General features: G+C 53.6%; 1 protein-coding gene across 1 annotated transcript in view; it reads left to right on the top strand.

Moving 5' to 3' along the window:
* The first annotated feature begins 3,619 nt into the window (after window positions 1-3,619).
* DISP3 (dispatched RND transporter family member 3) overlaps window positions 3,620-19,848 on the top strand; it is a 56,200-nt gene continuing 39,971 nt past the window's right edge. The window contains exon 1 of the mRNA XM_016953978.4: window positions 3,620-3,837. The gene's annotated coding sequence lies outside the window, so the exon portion shown is untranslated. The remainder of the gene's footprint in view (window positions 3,838-19,848) is intronic.

The following is a 19,848-nucleotide window of genomic DNA, read 5'->3' as shown; positions in this document are numbered from 1 at the left end:
TAGTTATAACTATATCTAGAACTAATTATCAAATGGCTACCTATAAATCTGTGTTCTACTTTAGCTGAAGAGACTATTAAGCAGGAATATTTTTGGCAGTGGTCATTATGACTCCCACTTTGTAGATGAGGAAACTAAGTCTCAGAGAAATGCAGTGACTTGCCCAAGGTCATACTAATAAAAGACACACATAAAAATCAAACCCAGTTTCCTAAATCTAGAGCTCTTTCCAGCATACCCCAGCCTACCTGACTCTGCCCAGTGGCTTCCTGGAGAAGGTGAGATTGGGGCTGGGGGCCAAGAGCGCCAAAGTCAATGCCTTAGCAGATTGAAGAGGGGATTACTTATAAATCCATTTATTCTATTCCCTGGTGCTGGGACAGTGCCTTAATACCATATTTTAAAAGATAAACACTCCCAACCCTCCCCATATGCTCAACCCTCAGCTGCTCACCCATCTGGTGGGAGGACTTGATTTGCATACAACCCCCCTTCACGGGGCGGTGTGGAGGGGTGTCACAAAAAGTGAGATGTGTTATGGTCAGCACTTGCCAAGTAAGCGGTTAACAATATGATGAAGAAACTGCTAATGTGTATTTAGTGCTTAATGTGTGCCACAAACTGTGCTAAATGCAATTTTTGCACAGAGATCATCTCATTTATAACTATAACCACTGCAATGAGACAGATATTCTTACCATCCCCACTTTATAGATGAGACAACTGGGGCTCAGCAAGGTGAAGTGACTTTCCCAAGGTCACGCAGCTGGTAAGGGGCAGAACAGAAATATGGCTTTACTGGGAGAGGTAGAATCAGAAGCTCAGCTCAGAGGCTCTGCTTCAGATCTAGTTGGAGAGAAAATAGAAGTAGAAATAAAGGGATAGGAAGAGAGGACAAAGCAGCCCTTTATAGCTCATATCCCTTGCAAAGAAGGCTTTTCAATTAGTTGTGAAGACAGAGTATAAGGGAAGCAGCTTATCGGCACCATGAGGCATTTAAATCAGACCCAGGAAGAACTTCCACCAGACAGCACTGGAACAAGGAGCCAGAGGGGACACAGAATCTTATTCTCTGCAGCCTTTCAGCTGGGTGGATCATTATCCACCAGAGTCATCTTTACTACTCACCTGGAGGTACAGGAGGCTTCAGGGAAGTACCCTGTGGCTGGGCAGGGATGTGTGAGGCCAGCATCCCCAGGCCCCTGTAGTAAACAGGCTTCCTGCAAGCAGGCGTGGGCAGGGGAAGGGGAGGAAACCTGGGGATGAACCCCAGGAGGAGGATTCTCATGACTTTCCACACCCGCACCAGCTCCACTGCCACCACCGGTTCCCCTTTATGGCAGGCATATTTCAAAGGCCTGGTTCCATTTGCATTTTTAAAACCTCACTGATGGCCTGGGAAAATTGCATCCTTCCAGTGTTCCTGGATACCACACTGTGCACCTCCTCTCCCCCTCCACAGGCCTCTGCCTCTGCACCCTCCCTTCATAGAAAATCCCCCACCAAGGGCAGAGCAAGCCCAGCCCCACTGGAGATCCTCTGGAAGTCTCCAGAGGCCAGAGAGGGTTCTGAGGAGGGTGTGGCCAAGGTGGCCACAGCTATGGCCAGCTAGGCAACATGAAGCAGGACCCCTTTGAAGGTGGTGAGAATTTCATCAAGGACCTATATCAAACCCACTAAATCTATTTCCCAGCAGAGTGGCAGCTGTATCCCCAGGCATGGACTGAGGGTGGCACAGCACCGTGGGGCACACCAATGGGATGGCCGGTGGATTTGTCAGACTGAGAGGAACAGTGCTGGAGCCTTGGAGAACTTTGAGGAGGCTCCTAGAAGCAGCCTTAAAACAAACGGAAAATAATCAAGCCATTCTCCCAGCCAAGAAAACCCTTTGCTCTCAGCTGGGCTTGGGAACACACTTTGTGTCTCTCTATTGCTCCCTTAAAAACAAATCTTTTCCTTGTTCTCCCTCCTCCCACCCTCTCACATGGCTCCTCATCCTCTGCCCTCCCTCTAGGATATGGCAAATGGGACTAGAAGTTTGCAGGGTGGTGCCAAGTCTGGTCCTCTGTACTCATATCAGATTTGGCCTCTGGTCCTGGGACAGCAATTTTCACACCCTCTACTTCTCGGGAGAGATCTCCTGTCTCTTTCTCCCCTTACAGCTCACAGTGGCACCCTTCATCCCAGGAACTGCCCCCAACTCTAATGTCTTTAAGGCCAGAGGGAGCCATTGGGAGTCTTCTGACAGACTTGGCCAACCTGGCAATGGCTCTCTTGAGACCTTGAGCACATGGGGAGTGAATGCCAGGGCAGGGACACTGGCTCGGGCCATTTGCTTCTGCATAGATAAGCTCTCAGGGCACCCAGAGTCATAAATACCAATGTGTCTAGTTGACAGCCAGTCAGTGGGTACAGCTTCCAGCCAGGGACTGTACAGCAGAGAGACAGAGCAGGAGCAGCAGGTGAACAGCACAGGAGATCCACTCAGCACCCTGACGTTTAGAGGTGCGTCTCACCCAGTTTTCCTCTTTTAAAAATAAGGGCTGGGGATGGGGAGGGGCTGCTGTGGGTTCAGCATCAGTGTGTTGGCTGGCCGGGTTTGTTATATTTCATTCATAACTCTCCCATATTCTTCTCTCTCCCATAAGCTGGAAACCTCCTGAAGGCAAGGATTGCGTCTCACCATTGCCCTATCTTCCCAGGTCCTTGGTCGGCACACACCCAGGACAAATGACAAGCTCATGGCTCACCCTCACACAGCATGGCAATGGCCTCCCTCCTTTCTGGCTTCCGTCACTGACATCCCTCCACCCTGCAGCTGGGGGCTGGCAGCTGGCCCCCTTTTGAGGGGTCCCACTTCACTCTCCCTGGGCAACACCAATGCCAATGCTCTCTGAGCCCTGATGGAGAGAAATGGGCCAGGGTACTGGCCTGCCCCCCCTCCCCAGGCTCTTTCTCCTTGTGGCCCTTTGGCTAGGGGTGTTAGGCAGGTCATGTGCTAGAGCTGGAGGGATGCCCGGTCCCAGGGGCTGGTATGGCTCCGGGTTCTGGTGCCAGAGGGGTAAATGAAGAACAAACGAGGAAGGGACGGCGCCAGGAGCCTGGGCTTGGCAGCTCCCTCCGGAGGGCGCCCGGGGATGCCCGCGAGTGTCCAGGAGGCTGGTGACCTGCCAAGGCTGGGCGGGCTGGCTGGAGAGGAGCGGGAGCGCGGGCCCGGGAGAGACTTGGGTATCAGGAAACTCGGAGGCGGGGCTGGGGGGTGGTGCCTGGCCCGGACCGTCTGCAAGGGCGGGGACCGACCCCCAGGGGTCGCTGCGCCTCGCGCTTCCCCCGCCCGCGGGCGCCAGGGCCGGGCTGAACCACCGCGCGGATCGGCAGGGGGAGCGGCGGCGAAGACAGCGCCAGACAGCGGGTCCCAGAGACCGCAGCGCGCGGCGTGGCGCAGGGTCTCGCCGGCCACTGACTCAAGGCGCGGCGGCGCGGAGCCCGAGAGGCGCCAGGGACTGGGCGGCAGCGCGGCTCCGGAGCCTGGCTCGGACACCCCCGCGACCCGTGGTAGGAGCCCGGACCCAAACAAAGGCGGGTGGCGAATAAAAGGCGGCGGCGGCGCGGAGTGCTCGGGTTGCGAGCTGAGGACTGGGATTCGCGCGCAGCTTCCCGCGGTCTGCTTGCTCTGGAGCGGAGGGGGAGCCCCAGCCTCCTGCGGCTCCGAGAAGCTTCCCCCTGCGACTTCCGCGAGGAGACGAGTCTGCGCAGCGTGGTGGCCGCCGCCCCCCGACCCTCTGCGCACTCCCTCCCGCGCCGGCAGCTCAGCCTAGCCCCGTTCGGCCGGCCGAGGTGAGTGCACGGCCGCGGGGCGCCATCCGGGCTTGGTCTCTGGGCTGGGGGATGCATTGCTAGGAGGAGGGGGAAGTCCTCCGCGCCGTCCGCACCCCGACCTGCGTGACGCCGCGCGCGAAGTTCTCTCGCTCTCCAGCCAGCCCGGGATGCGGGCCTCGGAGCCCCCCGGGAAAGACGGTCAGGGGTGGACAGAACCCAAGCTTGCCCTCTGCGACCGGGCCCCAGCTCCGCACCATCTCCCCGCGGGACTGCAGCATTCTTGGTCGGCCAAGGGGAGTTGGATGTTGGATGTCCAGGAACGGCAAGGCTTCCGACCTCTGGCCCCTGCTTGTCCCCTCTGAGGGATATCTGGGTCCATAAAAGTTGAGCGTCAGTCTGAAGCCGCCCTTGGATCGGGCTCTCGCCCATGCTAGAGCGGAGGGAGGGGACAGAGTAAGGCTAATGACTCCCTCCACCCACCCCCTACCTAGCGTACTCGTGCTCTCGGAGGGACATTTCCCCGATTAACCTGGCTGCAGGTCCGGCCGGGGAGGGCGCGTGGGGGCTTGGGGCGGGCCGGGCCAGCGATGGATCCGCGCGCGCGAGGGTCCCCAGGCTCTGCCGAGAACGCGAACGAGGGTGGAGGTGGAGTGGGCAGCTGGGCAGTGGCGGCGCTGAGGGTCGGGAAAGATTCCCAGCGCAAGGGGCGCCGAGTCCCGGGAGCCAACCCCACCGCCGGGAGAACTTTTCCCAACTCCCTGGGGAGGCCGGCAGCAGGGCTGGGAAGGCGCCTCCTTGGGGGCTTCTCTTCTCGGCCTCTGCTCCACGGCCGGCGCCAGCTTCCCGCTGTCCCCCACTCACTGCGAGACTGCGCGCGGGTCTCCGTCAGCACACTCCCCGGGTCAGCACCGCGGACAGCGCCTCGCGGCCGCCCTAGAAACTCAGAAGCCCGCGCACACCCACAGTCCACGCGCACACTCACACCCATCCATGCGCACACACATATCTACAGACCACTGGAAAACAGTCCACACACATACACTCGCGCAAGTACACACCCACCCACAATCCTCAGGCGCACACAAGCCACGCAGACCCACGGTTCACACGCACGTGGGCGGACAGATCTCACAAGCACACACGTTCGTGGACCTGGGCAGCATCTTCGCCCCCGCTCCGCACTCGAGGTTGCTGTCTCCGGACTCACTGACTAAGCCCCAGATTCCAGAGCCCACCACCTGGTGTTCCCACCGATGCCCAGTGACTCACAAAGCCACTCAGACTCCCAAGCACAGACACACTTCCACCCCCAGCGCGCGCGTGCACACACACACACACACACTCTGTCCTGCTCCTATGGGCGAAGCATGGGGATTTAGAGCAAACACCCCCTCCCCACCTCCTACTACGACACCTGCCAGGGGACCAGGGGATCTTCTGGAGGGAGGGAGGAGGCTGTGGCTCGGTGGAAGCTCCAGGCAGAAGCCCAGCCTGGACAGGTGCCTTACAGAAACTCCATTTTCAGCCCAGGGTCCATTTTGCTTGGCTCTCTACCTCAATACTCACTCCTCTTTCTCTAACCTTAGTCCAGACACACACATGTACAATCAGGGTCCGCATTCTTTGCTTGTACCCTCTGTTTCCCTGCTCTGTTCCCTCCCCCAGGTTTCTCTCTCTCTCTCTCTCTCTCTCACACACACACACGCACATGCACCCTCTTTTTTTGGTCTTTCCAGTCATCCTTCCCCACTGTCTTCACTTCTCTCCCCAACTTTCCTTAGGCTGGGTCTGACCCAGTCTTTGCTGGGATGTGGGCACAGCTGACCCTTAGGGGGAGCTGACTCCATTCTCTCAGACTTGCCTTCTTCACTGCAGGTTCCATGTCCCCGTTACTCTCTCTTTGGAAATCTGACGGCCCTCCACCGTGGCCTCAGCAGCTTCTGTTCCCCTCCCCAGGAAGTTTTCTAGGGCCAGATGCCACAGAGCCCCAGTGATCTCTCCAAGGGGCCAAGAACTTTGGGTGAAGCATTCTGGAACCCCCCTCGAGATTTGGCTAGCCATGAGATCTCGTAGCCATGACCTGGCTTGCCCTTTGACACCTCTCCTGCTGTTGTCCTTCAAATCCAGAAACTGGGTTGAAAGAAGAATAGTCCCAGCATGGTGTGGTGGAAGGAGCACTGGACTGGAAGTGAGGGGACCTGGATCCTAGTCCGAGCTTAACCACAGACTCCCAGTTTGCCCTTTGGCAAACTACTTCCCTTCTCTGAGCTTCAGGTTTCCCGTCTGTTAAAGGACTGCCTGAGGTGACCTGTAGGGTCACTTTCTGGCCCTAATAATCTGGAACATTGACTCTCTAGTGAGTCTCTTGAGTGTGGGTGGGATTGAAAATTGTGATTCTAACCCCAAAGATTACCCTACCTTTCCCCTTCCTTAGAGCACCCACCGCTAGTGAAGTCATCCTGTTCCCTGAGTGAGGGATGTTTAGATGATTTCCTTAATAGGACCAGAGATGTCAAGTAATTTTCTTGAGGTCATACTGCTGAAGTGCAATCTTCATTGGGGCAGGCATTACTTCTACTGTCTATATATCCTCTGCATATACCACCGGTTCTGCTGGTAGATGTGTGGTGAATGAATGAATGAATGGACGAATGAATGAATAGAAGATTTAAACCTGGATCTCATGATCGCCAGGTCCTTGGATGGTTTAAGCCCCTTTCTCTGCTAGTATAGACATACTTCCCTCGTCTCCCCATCCTCCCCACCCCCTATTCCCCTAGTCATCAAAGGCGGTGGATGGAATTGTCTGAGTTAAGGTCCTTCCTCCCAAGTGGCAGACACTGGGCTGGTTGTAAATGGCCACAGAGAAGGGAACAGCTGAGAGCAGCTTTAGAGGTCCTGCCCAGTGAGTAGGGGCTTTGCAATCAGCCTCATGTCCTTGGACCCAAGCAAGTAGACTGCCCATGGGCAGTTGGTTGCTGGCCAGGCTCTGATGCCAAGAGGGAAGATGGCCATCACCACCATGTGGCTAAGCAGCCTCTTTTCATAGCCCTATGAGCTGGGGATGGCAAAAATAGCCTTCACAGATGAGCCAAATGAGATGCTGAGCAAGGAGGTGGTGTCCCTAAGGGCCATCAGTCAGCCCACTGCCAGCAATAAAAGTAGGCACCCCAAAATGGTGGGGTGGTAGTAGTGATGGTTGACAATAACAATACTATAGGTGTTGATAATGATGTTAGCATTGTTAAAATCGAGAGCTCAGTGATTAGCCTTTTTGGTTCCCTTCCCCCTCTTTGAAATGGTTTCCCCACCTGAACCCCTCTTATACTCCTCCCCACACCCAAATGTGGAGAAACGGAGGGCTGGGACAGTGAGGCAGGGGTGTGGGATTGTCCATCAGTCCTAGCCAAGGAAGAGGGCTTGTCGTTTGAAATCGTCTTCTTCTCTGTCTGCCCTCCCCCTACCCAAGCATGGTGTCTTGCCAAAGGAGCTGGGAGAGGTGTCAAAGTCTGTCAAAACACCCTTCCAAGCTAGATTCCAAAGCATCGAAGCCCAGGGAAAATAAATAAAGAGAGCAGTGTCGGCCCAAAATAGAAACATGCTCCAACTCACAAATATGTATGTTTTCCAAAAGTCGCATTTCACGGGCAGACAGTGCGGCTCACGCTGCAGCTGCCCAACAAAGGCCGGAGGCATGGATGCTGCGGGACCAGTCCAGGGATGGCGGCAGAGCCTCCCCCAGTGAGCTCACTCTCTGCCTGGCCGCTGGGAGACCAGACAGCCGCACTCCACTCTGCACCAGCTGGAAGGTACACGGGCGGGAGGATTGCGAGGAATATGTGTCTGTGTGTTGTCAAAGCTCTTTGGAAACAGGCACCAGACATGGATGATGGCCTCAGGTCCTCCGCCTTATGATGGGAGGCTGGTGATAACAATACCAACCAATCATAGCTGCCATGTGTTAAATACCTACTATGTGCCAGCTGCTAAGCATTTACGTGGACTGTCTCACTTAAGCCTTGCCACCATCTCATGTCACATGAATTGTCATCCTCATTTAATGTGTGGGAAAAACAAAGTTCAGAGAAGTGAAGAGACTTGCCCAAGGTCACACAGCGAGAAGAGGCCAAGCTGGGATCAGATTTTGATCTGAATGAAGCAAAAACCCCCATTTTGCCAACTACCCTGTGTTGTTTTGGTTACTGTCATTCAATAAATATTTTCTTGTCGAGAAACCTGTTTATATGATGGGTTTCAAAAGAATGTAAATTCCTCTGCCAGACAGGCCAGAAGTGAAGGGCAGTACCCTCACCTGCGTTTATCAGTCAGTGGCCTGGGCTGGGTACTCAAGGTTTCTGAGACATGGCTGGGCCGGAGCTGAGTCCCCGTGAGAGTCTGGAATGGGACTCAAGCTGTGAACCTTGGAGTGTGAAAGACAACTTAACTCTGTAAGAGGTCAAGGATATGAGAAGCCTCTGCAGATGGGGAAGTTACTTCAGAGAGGGCAAGTGAGTTGCCCAGCATCACACAGCATGTTGGTAGCAGAGCCTGAGTCTCAGAATCCCAGGCCAGGGATCTTCCCAGGCAGCCGGACTGGCTTCCTTGGGTGTGTGGGAATTGTCCAAACCACACCAGGGAAGGGGACCTAACTGATGCAGCCAGTAAACCTAACAACTTCCTTCCAAGTGCAGAGGTGAAATGCTGCTTGCTGTCATCGCTCCAGTCCTCTCCGCTGCACCCCCTCTGACATTAGCCACATGCCAGGCAGTGTGCTAAATGCTTCATGGACCTTAACTGATGTAATCCCCATAACCACTCAAGAGGGAGGTGCTCTGATTCCATTTCACAATGGAAGGGCCTGAGGCTAGAGAGGTCAAGTCACCCGCTCAAGGTCACACTGCTGGTGAGGAGGCAGGTGGAGCCCAGCAGAGCCCCGCTGGCTGGTTCTCTCTGGGGGTGAAGAAGGCGAAGGTTTGGAACTAATGCCAAGGGGGCGGAGGAGCTGATGGGCAGCGGCAGGCTCTTTATATTACACCTCCAGGCTGGTCACGCTTGCTGGCATGTGTACCAGCAGAGGCTGTGTGTCTGCCAAAACCTGGAAGGAAGAACCCGGTGCAGCATCCTGGGGCCATCCCCTGTGGGCATTAGTGAAGTGTAAGGTCTGGGTATGTTTCTCCCTGAACTCGGGAGAGAAGATGCTGAAGAGGGTCTCGTCTGCAGAACTCCCGGCATGCCCTTGATCTTGGCAATTTACTTCCTCCCATCCATTCCTCCCTCTGAGCAAACCAGATGGGGAACCTGCCAGTTTGGAAAAGGCTGTTGGGTGGCAGGTTATGGTGTTTCTGTATACAGTGAGCTTGACCTGGGAACAAGGGGGTGGTAAGGACAGTGGGAAGGATTGGCATGGATTTAGATTCTAGCAGGTACCATTTACAGGGGCACTTCTTGGAACCACAGAGTGATGTCCTGGGAGATAGTGTCCAGGGACCTCAACCTCCTTTGCCAGAAAAGGCCTTCTCCATTATTTCCCATCTCACAAGCATCTGCCTGAGCAGTCCTACTGTGTGCCAGGTGTGGGCTTGTAGAAGTGTTAGGTTGGTGCAAAAGTATAATTGTGATTTTTGCCATTGAAAGTAATGGCAAAACCCCTGATTCCTTTTGCACCAACCTAATGGAAAGGTCTCTGTCTCTGTCCCTGTAGAGCTCATCAGAGTCCCCATTCCCACCCCCCAGGACCTCTAGCTGAAGGAGCAGAGGTGATAGATGATTAATGGTGTCTCAGCCAGGCCCCCCACCACAGTAGAAGAGGGACCCAGCTGTCCCCTGGGGCTGAGACGGCATGATCCAGTCAAGTGGTCTCTCCAGGGTCAGGAGGAAGGTTTCCTGTAGGTGTTGCCCCCAGTGCAACTAGACTGTCCATGAGCTTGATGTCTTGGTAGGAGGAGGGTGCAGTGGAGAAGGCTCACTCCACCCAGCCATCTGCTCGGGGCGTCCAGCACATACACTGGCACCTGGATGATGTGTCCTTTGCCAAGCCTTGTTAATAGAGGAGACGTGACTGCCAGCTGGAAGCCACTCCTGTCGTGAAGGAGGATGTGGTGATCTTCTTGTCTCTGGGGAAGGCAGCTTCAACGGGGGTCAGGGTGGGGAAGGTTGTGGCAAATTGGTGTTCCTGGGAGGTTTGGGAAAAGTATGTGTCCCCCACACCCTGCAACTGCATTGACCTTTGCAGTGTCCTGGGAGATCTCTCTGTTCTTCGTTGGGGAGCTCTGCAGGGCAATCACCCCGATGATAATGATCATGATAATAACAGTCAACATATTTTGAATGTTTACTACCTGCCGGGCCCTAGCTTAGAACTTTACAGATATGATCTCATTTCATCCTCATACCTGCTCAGCAAGGGGGATAGCACTGTTATCTCCATGTTAAGGATGAGAAATGTGAAGTGCAGAGAGTCTAAGCAGCTTACTAATAAGCAGTGGAGATGGGACCCAGCTGCCATGCGCACAAGGACTGAGCCCCACACTCTGGCCTTTACTTTCACTTGATTTGGGCCTTTGAGGATGAGTGATGATTGAAGCCAAAGTACCTTATGAGTCCTTCAGTAATCTGGGTAATTGTGCATAGGGACTCGGGCTCTGTGTTCTGATGGATAGGGTGATGTGGGCTGACCATTTGCTTCTCGACTGCTAAGCCACCGAACAGATCACTTTTTGAATGTCCAGATGTGGGCAGCATCTGGCAGAGTGGCAGGACGTTGCTGGCTTTCATCCAGATGTTTCCCCCTTTTCCTTCCATGTAGACACAGCTGAGACTTGCACCCCTCTGGACATGATCGTGTGTGGGGACGCCCAGGTTGAAAAGTATTTGTTGGTTTTAAGGCATCATCTTGTGACTTCACAAAGGCAGGATGTTGGTTTTTGTTCCTCCCTGCAATCCAGGCCTGGGAGACATTAGAGAGGAATCAGGCTTTGGAGAAGTGTCAGCAGCCGGAAGAGAACCCCCGCCCCCTTCCCTTCTTTAGCCGGGGAAGCTGGGAAAAGGCTGGCTGAGAGTGTGCATTACAAGCTAGTAGCTGCTGTGGGTTCCCTCCAAGGGTTTCTGACTTTCCGACCTGGTGCTCCAGAGACTTACAGCAGATGATCCCAGAGTAACAGAGCCAGGAATCTGCAATGAACAGGGACATGTCAGCCAACTGGCGTTCTTGGGAGTTAATGAACATGCGAATAGATCTGGGGTGAAAAGGTTCATGGAGCCTTCAGGAGGAAAGGAGTTGAAGACATCACTAAGTTAAGATTATGATTTTTTTTTTTAAGATAAGCTCTCTGTCATCCAGGCTGGAGTGCAGTGCTGCAATCACAGCTCACTGCAGCCTCAAATGCCTGAGCTCAAGCAATCCTCCCCTGTCAGCCTCCTGAGTAATTGGGACTACGGGTGCGCATGACCACGCGCCGGGTAAGTTTTTTACTTTTAGTAGAGACAAGGTCTCCCTATGTTGCCCAGGCTGGTCTTGAACTCCTGGGCTCAAGTGATCTGCCTGCCTTGGCCTCCCACTGTGCTGGGGTGGCAGGTGTTAGCCACCACACCCAGCCAGATTATGATGATTTAACAGAAAGTCCTTATTTTATATAGCAAGCACCAATAAGTGAATGAAGTTAGAATGAGTGAATGAATTGGTAAATGTATGAATTGGGGAATGGGGCTGAGGGACTTTGACAGTCAGGGCTTTGATTTGGCAGGGCCTGACCCCAAGTATGGACAAAGGGAAGGGTCCTTCTCTTGTCCTCATCCCCCCAGTCTTGAAAGAATGTCCCCCACCCCAGGAAAAGCTGAGGAGCCACCCTGCTCGGCAGCAGAGTGCCCTGAGTCGGAGGAGCCTGGGGAGGGGGAGAGGGAGCTTTGGCTCTGGATTGGAGAGAGTCCTGGATGTCCTCCCTTCCTGAGGGGACATGGAGAATGGGCAGCTACATGGAGAATGGGCAGCTGAGCCCAGCTCTGGGGTAATGGGGCGGCTGCCACCGCTACCCCTGCTCAGAAGTTGCTCTGAGGCTCAGCAGGTGCACTTGGAGGTGATTGCTTCGGGAAAAGGAGGCTTCTGCCTTCCCTGCCACCACCTTGCCTGGGACAGCACTTGAATAGGAATCAATTTGCATCATTCCCGCTGTCACCAGCCTAAAAGACTAAGTAGCTTAAGTAGCTTATTTCTCCCTCTGCAGACCTACTCTCAGAGCATTCCCAGGCTTCACCTCCTCCAGCTGCTTCCCCCGTCCTGGAGTAATGAGGGGCCCAGAACACCCTTGGCTCAGGTTCAGTAGAGAGACTGACTCCCTGAGCGTTGCCCTCTCACTGCCTGCCCCACCCTCATCCCATTCTGCAGGACCCTCTGGTCTTGGGGTGTCTCTGGCTTCTGGCTATGGCATGGATTGGAACCCAGGAGGCTGAAAGCGGATGGAAGCTGCTGCCTCAGGACCCCAAGGACCCTACAACACTTTTGACCTTCTCAACTGGTTCCCCAGCCCTAAATTACCCCATCCTCTCTCCTGTGTCACACTTCTGTGTCCTGGCCCTCTATCATGGAATAGACGGAGCCCCGTTATCATGGAATAACTGGTGCGTGGGGAGGGGCGTTCCCATTAAACTTTGGATAACACTCCACCATTGAGCAGGGTGGGGGTGTGAGGGAAGCAGTCTGAGATTTTTGAGCCCAGGTAGCTTCGCTGGGTCTCTCCTGGCCTTTGGGGCTGGGAGCAGCAGTTCTTAGTTCCTGGGGCCCTGAGCCTCCCAAGCATTTTATGAGAAAGGCAGCAGAGTTGGAGGGGGTCAGTACTTGAGGGGCCACTTTCCATCCCCAGCCCTAGAGGCTGAGCACCAACCCCCGACTCCTGTCTCCATAGGCAGCTGCATCATTGTGGAGGGGGTGCTGAGGCTGAGACCAGTGTCAGACTCCCCCCACCCCAGAGCAAGGGCCTCTGTGCTGGTCCCAGGAGCTGAGGGGTACTGAGCCCATCTCCTGGATGGACACCTGCTCTCCACTATCCATGCCTGAGCTGTCACTCAACAAGGGAGCCAGGAAGCCTTCCCTGGAGCCACTGACCTGGGTGGGCACCGAAGGTGAGATTCCACCTGGGCACCCGTGATGGGGAACTTGAAGGTCAGTCTCTCATGTCTCCACCCTCCTCCCTTCCGTGGGACCCACAGTCCAGCCAGCGCTGTACCTAAGCTGTGACCAGAACGGCTGAGGGCAGATGCTCTGTGTGTGTGTGTGTGTGTGTGTGTGTTTGCACACACGTGAGTGCATGCGTGCACAGACACCCAAGTGGGGGTTGGGAGGACTGATTCTAGGACCCTGAGATTTTCAAACATGTAAGACTCAAATAAAATCTACCACAGTGAGAAGGGTACTGAGCTCATCAGAAATCAGGTTCAAATAAGTCCCTTCACTTCCTTAGCCTCAGTTTTCTTGTCTGCAAATTGGAAATAATTCCTAGGAGGAGAAAACCTACGCAAAAATGACCTGGAAGCTGGAATTTGCTGCATGGATGCAACATGATTCAGTCCCACCGCCTCCCCCGCGATGAGAGGATTGAGGATGGGAAGAGAAAGGGCTCTGGCTCAGGAACACAAGGGCAGCCTCCACCATCTCCTCACTGTGCCCCTTTCATCTGCTGCTGGTCTCCTCAGCCCTTCACAGGCCCAGGCAGCAGGGGATGGGGGAGCCCCAAGTTCTCAGAGGGAAAGAGATTTGCCCTAAGGTTCTCTGTTCCTTCCCAGGCAGTGAGGCTGCGGGTACAGCCCTCTCCCAGAGCTCCATCCCGAGTGCCTCATGGCGGCCCCTCAGCAGGTTTGAGCACGTTTAGCTTCTGATGTATCCTCCAGCTTCTCTTTGGGGGCCATGGGGCAAAGAAGAGTTTTGCAACATCTCTGGACCCACAGATTGTGGTCTGGGCGTGCTGGGGCTGTAGGAGGGATTGCAGTCTCCCAAGCCTTCCGCAGAGCTAGGAACTGGCAGGTGACCACCTGCTGTGTCCCAGCAAAGCTGATGGCACCCAGTACATGGCTATTGGCTATTCAGCTGTTCTTGCCACTTGGCCAGGCCCCTGTGCGTGCTCCCCTCCAAAGACAGCAGGATCCCTGCATGCTGCCCCCTCCAGTTATTCTGCAGAGAGGTGACGGGGAGCCTCTCCCAGCATCCAGCTCCCCTTGCTCTGCCTCAGTCTGATTCTCTGACTGCGAATCAGAGGCAGAAGATTTAGAGAGCATCTCTTCCCGCTCCCCATCTGGCAGACGGAGAAACTACCTATCCAGAGATGTTAAGTGACTTGTTCTAGGTCACACAGGCGAGTGGCCAGGCAGGTTCCAACCCCAAGTCCTTGGGGCCACTTCTGCTGCCCCAGGCACAGATCCCCTGCTTCCTCCACCTCCCTTGCCCCCAAGCTTGAACTTGCAGCAAGATCCCAAGATGAGATGCTGAGAGAATTGTTTTACATATTTGTTAATCATGTCTCAGAATGAAAAGGGCCCTGAGCTCATCAGCCAGGAAGAAATCCAATTTGGCTTTTATGGCCGTAGTTATTGGTCATATATCATTGGGCTCTTTTTATTTTTTATTAACCCAGCAGTCTAGGGGCTGGGGTGCTGGACTGGCTGCTGGGCCCAGAGGTTCCTCTGTACTTGGCAGCTGTGATCTCCAGCCTCATACACCCAGGACTTGGGACTGAGGGTGGGAGAGATGTCGGGGGTGGGGGCGGTCTGGACGGATTGGCCAAGGCCTGCAGTGAGAGTTTCCAGGAACCTGCTGACCCGTCAGGCCAGGGGCATCTGGGAACCTGGTCATATTTCACAGGTTCTGTAAGTGTTGCTGGGGTTTTTTGTTTTTGTTTTTGTTTTTGGGATGATGTTTCGCTCTTGTTGCCCAGGCTAGAGTGCAGTGGCATGATCTTGGCTCACTGCAACCTCTGCCTCCTGGGTACAAGCAATTCTCCTGCCTCGGCCTCCCAAGTAGCTGGGATTACAGGCACCTGCCACCATGCCTGGCTAATTTTTTGTATTTTTAGTAGAAACGGGGTTTCACCATGTTGGCCAGGCTGATCTCAAACTCCTGACCTCGGGTGATCTGCCTGTGTTGGCCTCCCAAAGTGCTGGGATTACAGGCGTGAGCCACCGTGACCGGCCATGTTGCTGATTTTATTAAGCTTCCATTGTCTTTTCCTCATTGATGCCAAGGCTGCTTTGTGGGCTCCAGGATCCAGTGCTGATGGGTCTTGGAGGTGAGGCCTGAGTTGTGTAGGCAGGGGCAGGAGGTGGCCAGAGAGGGTTAGTCGGGTGGAATTCCTTTTGGCATCAGGGCACGGTGGCTAAAAGGATGGGCTCTGACATTACCTCCAGAGGCTCCAATCCAGCCCAGCTCTGTAAGCAGCCTTGTAGGGTGGGGGTTGGATCAGACGTGATATAAATAAATAAAGCACCTCCCATGTGCCAGACACACAGTAGTACTCAATGGATGGTAAATTCCCCACCCAGTCCCCTTTTAAGGGGCCTGGCAGATAGTAAGCCCTTGGACTTCTAGTTCCTTTTACTGTCTGGCCCTACCAAGAAGAGCTATTTGGCAGATCTGGGTGTGCTGTTTGTATCCCCCTGTCTGGCTGGCCCAAATGCCATCATTTCTTCCCTCCCCATGGATGGAGGAAAAGACACCCTGAGGAGTGAGCCTTGGCTAGAGATACAGCAGCCTGAGTCCATACCCCGGACCCCCAGGGACACATGTGAGCCACGGTGGAGGGGTGTGGGGAGGCCAAGGCTAAATCAGTTGCTGGAGGGAGCCACTGGGAACAGGGGAGGATGACCAGGGCAGCAAGGGTTTTCCAAGAATGCTTCTGGACCACCTGTATCAGAATCACCTGGGGAGGTGGTTTAAATACAGATTCCAGGTTGGGCATGGTGGCTGACACCTACTGTAATTCCAACAGTTTGGGAGACTGGGGCAGAAAGATTGCTTGAGTTTGAGATCAGCCTGGGCAACCTAGCAAAACGCCATCTTTACAAAAAATTAAAAACAAAAAACAAAAACAGCCAGGTGTGGTGGCATGCACCTGTAGTCTCAGCTACTTGGGAGGCTGAGGGGGAGGACCACTCGAGCCCGGGAGGTCGAGGCTGCAGTGAACCATCATAGTGTCACTGCACTCCAGCCTGGGTGACAGAGTGAGACCCCATCTCAAAACAAACAAACAAAACAAAACAAAACCCGGATTCCTGGGCCCCACCTCCTCTGACCTGGAATCTGACCTAGAGTTTGCACTTTAACGAGTATGCCTAGTGACTCCGATTCACGTAAAAGTCCAAGGATCTTTGGGGCAGAGAATAAAGGAGTCCGCTCCAGTTGACTTGAGGACCTGCCTACAGCAGGGGCCAGTCCTGGGCTCTGGCTGGCTAAGAAGTTAATAATCGTACTAGCTGCTCTGGTTCAGCAGGGGAGCAGTATCACCATCCCCATTTTACAGATTTCCCTCTTGGTGTTAGGGGGTCGGGTTCTGTCCCACTGAGCCCACTAGAGAGGGGACACAGAACAGGGAAAGTGATAGTGGCTGTTGTGCCCATGAACGCTGGATCCCTCTGGTGTTGGCTGGGACGTTTCCTCAGGTGATATATTGACCCGGGCAAAGCTTGTTTGCCTGATAAATATTGAGCCATTGGGTTTTTCGAGTCAGCGCCCACAGTTTCCTCACCAGCTGTCAGCCCCAGGAGGCCAGTCATCCTTCATCCACTCCATCTGTGCAGCCTGACCTTCTCTGAGAAATGGGGGGCTTGGACAGGCTCGCCACAGAGCCCCCACCCGATTCCTCTCCCCACCCCCACCTGGGCTTCTAATAATAAGCCCAGATTTTCTTTGCAGAGAGGAATGGTCATTTGTACCCCCTCTGAATTTCCGGCTGGCAAATTGAGCCAACAAAGATCGTGTTTCTTAGGGGACAGCAGGGGTGATGGGGAGTAGAGGTAGGTGCTTGCTTCAGCTGCAGCCACAAAGCCAGGTTTCCCTGGGGCTGGGGCAGGAGATATGGGGTGATAGATTCAGGATCTTCTTGCTGGGGAAAGAGCTCAGACAAGTGTGGAAAGTCACTCAGCCATACCCCTTCCTCTGTGGATCTGGAAGGCATTCCCTGGCTCTGTTGCCATGTTCATTTGAGATTCTAGGTAGGACTTGGAACCTCTTCAGAGAAGACTCTGGGAGGGCCCTAGGATCCAGCTGCTAGGATGGGGCTCCCTGCTTCACTCCTACTTTCTCTCTGGGATGCTTCACGGCCCCATTGTATTAGGGTTCTCCAGAGGAAAATAACCAATAGCATATATATATCAGAGAGAGATTTATTAGAAGGAATTGGCTTATGTGATTATGGAGGCTGAGAAGCCCCAAGATCTGCAGGCAGCAAGCTGGAGACCCAGGAGAGCTGATGGTATAGTTGCAGTTTGAGACTGAAGGCCTGAGAACCAGGAGGGCCAATGGTGTAAGTTCTAGTCTGATAGCTGGCAGGCTGAAGACCCAAGAAGAGCTGATATTTCAGCTTGAGTCCAAAGGCCAGAAAAGACCAATGTCCAAGCTCTAGCAGTCAACAAAAACAATTCCCTCTTAGCCTTTTCATTCTATTCAGATCTTCAACTGATTGGTTGAGGCCCACCCTCATTAGTGAGCACCATCTGCTTTACTCTGTGTACTGATGCTAATCTTATCTGGAGGCTGGACTTGGTGGCTCACTCCTGTAATCCTAGCACTTTGGGAGACTGAGGTGGGCGGATCACTTGAAGTAGGAGTTCAAGACCAGCCTGGCCAACATGGCGAAACCCCATCTCTACTAAAAATACAAAAATTAGCCAGGCATGGTGGCATGCACCTGTAATCCCAGCTACTTGGGAGGCTGAGACAGGAGAATCATTTGAACCTCAGAGGTGGAGGTTGCAGTGAGCTGAGATCATGCCACCACACTCAAGCCTAGGCGACAGAGCAAGACTCCATCTCAAAAAAAAAAAAAATCTTATCTGGAAACACACTCTCTCTCTCTCACACACACCCAGAATCATGTTTGGCCAAATATCTGGGCACCCCATAGTCCAGTCAAGTTGACACATAGAATTAACCATCACACCCATGACCCATTGAAGGGAAAGCCAAGCTTCTGAGGTTGGTGGGAGACTTCCTTTACATCATGCCCTGAGTTGCCACCTGCTGAAAGCAGAATTGCCAGGCCCCGAGTGATCTGTGGTCTTATGGGGATGGTGCAAACTTGCTAAAAGGCAATGGGTTTCTTCAACAAGTACTGACATATCAGCTCTCAAAGAGCTCATAGGCTACCTGGTATGGCCAAAAGAGCCTGGGCTTTAGGATCAATAGACCTGAGGTTCAAACTCCAGTTCTGCCCCTTAGTAGCTGTGTGACCACCAGGGAGTCACTTAACCTCTCTGATTCTGATTTTGCTTCTGTAAAAAGTGAATGCTCATAATGCCTTCCCTAGCGTCCTTGCAGGGCTGATGTGAGGATGACAGAGGATGGATAAGGAGTACTGGCACGTGGTAGATGCAGAGTTAATTATTATGATGGTCTTAATGGGTGTCAGAGTTTCTGCATTGAACTAGCTGGGCTGAACTAGCTGGGCTTTTGACTTCACTCCATGTGTGTGATTTTGCCCCAATTTCACCACCACATCTCCAGTGCCTCTCCAGCCTCCTGGCCTAGGTGGAGTGTCCAGGTCTCGGGGAAAGGTTTGGGATTCTGATGACTGGCACATAGCCAGGACATCCGGAGAGCGGTGGATTCTCAGAAGACGGAGTATCAGGACGTAGGACAGTGATGCCTGGGAGGCACCAAGGCCTCCTCTTTTCTTTCCTCCCTTCTCTGGAGCTGTTCAACTCAAAATAACTCATTTTGAGCCTCTATCCAAAACTCTCGACCCAAGGGTAAGAGAATCAAAGACCTCAAGATGTTCAAGGACCAGAGCTGAACCAGGGAAGGCAAAACATCCTGAGCCAGGAAGAAAAAGCTGATTAGCTCCTAATTGCCATTAAATTGTATATACATATACGTAGTTTAAGTCAAATCTCCATGTCTAATGTGATTTTTTGATTACATTTTAATAGTCTGGCTGGTATGGGGGAGTGGAGAAGGAAGGGTTCTGTCATCCTTTGCCAGAGGAGGGAAGTTATAAACAGGACCACAGGGAGGCTCTGGCATGGGTTCACATCCCTGGGAGCCCCATCTGCTCTGGAGAGGAGTGAGGCCTGGCAGGGGCCTGGGGGTGTTTTTGAGGCAACACCACCTCCCACCAAAGCCCCATTCTGTCCAAATGGGGAAGTCCATCTGGCCTGTGACTTGAAGATTGGCTTTTCTCTTCAACTTCAAAAATGGCTCTCCCAACTGGGTGTGGCGGCTCACACCTGTAATCTCAACACTTTGGGAGGCCAAGGCGGGCAGATCGCTTGTCAGGAGTTCGAGACCAGCCTGGCCAACATGGTGAAACCCTATCTCTACTAAAAAATACAAAAATTAGCCAGGCGTGGTGGTGCATGCCTGTAGTCCCAGCTACTCAGGAGGCTGAGGCACGAGAATCGCTTGAACCCGGGAGGTGGAGGTTGCAGTGAGCTGAGATCGCACCATTGCACTCCAGCCTGGGTGACAGAGCGAGACTCTGTCTCAAAAAACAAAACAAAACAAAAACAAAAATAGCTCTCCTATTTTGGCATTTTGAGTCCAGAAGCCATCTCACCCCAGGTCTGGTTGTTTCCTGGGGCTGCCAAAAACTGCCCCCAGAATCTGGGGATGGAGTAGAGTGAAAACTTCATCCAGGAATCCTGGTCCTGCCACTGATAAGATGATCTTGGGTTAGTCCCTTCTCCTTGACTTGACCTGGGGTCTCAGTTTCCCCATGTGTAAAATGAAGGCATTGGACAAGGTATACTCAGGTCTCTTCTGGGTCCAGTGGGCCATTAGCTACTTCCTGCTCATTGAACGATCCCTCTCCCCATCTCAGGGGAATAGGTGAT

The sequence above is a fragment of the Pan troglodytes genome, chromosome 1, assembly GCF_028858775.2.
Source record: "Pan troglodytes isolate AG18354 chromosome 1, NHGRI_mPanTro3-v2.0_pri, whole genome shotgun sequence".
Taxonomy (NCBI): Eukaryota; Metazoa; Chordata; class Mammalia; order Primates; family Hominidae; genus Pan; species Pan troglodytes.
Note: the sequence above shows the minus strand (reverse complement) of the source record. Positions and strands in the feature narration are given on the sequence as shown.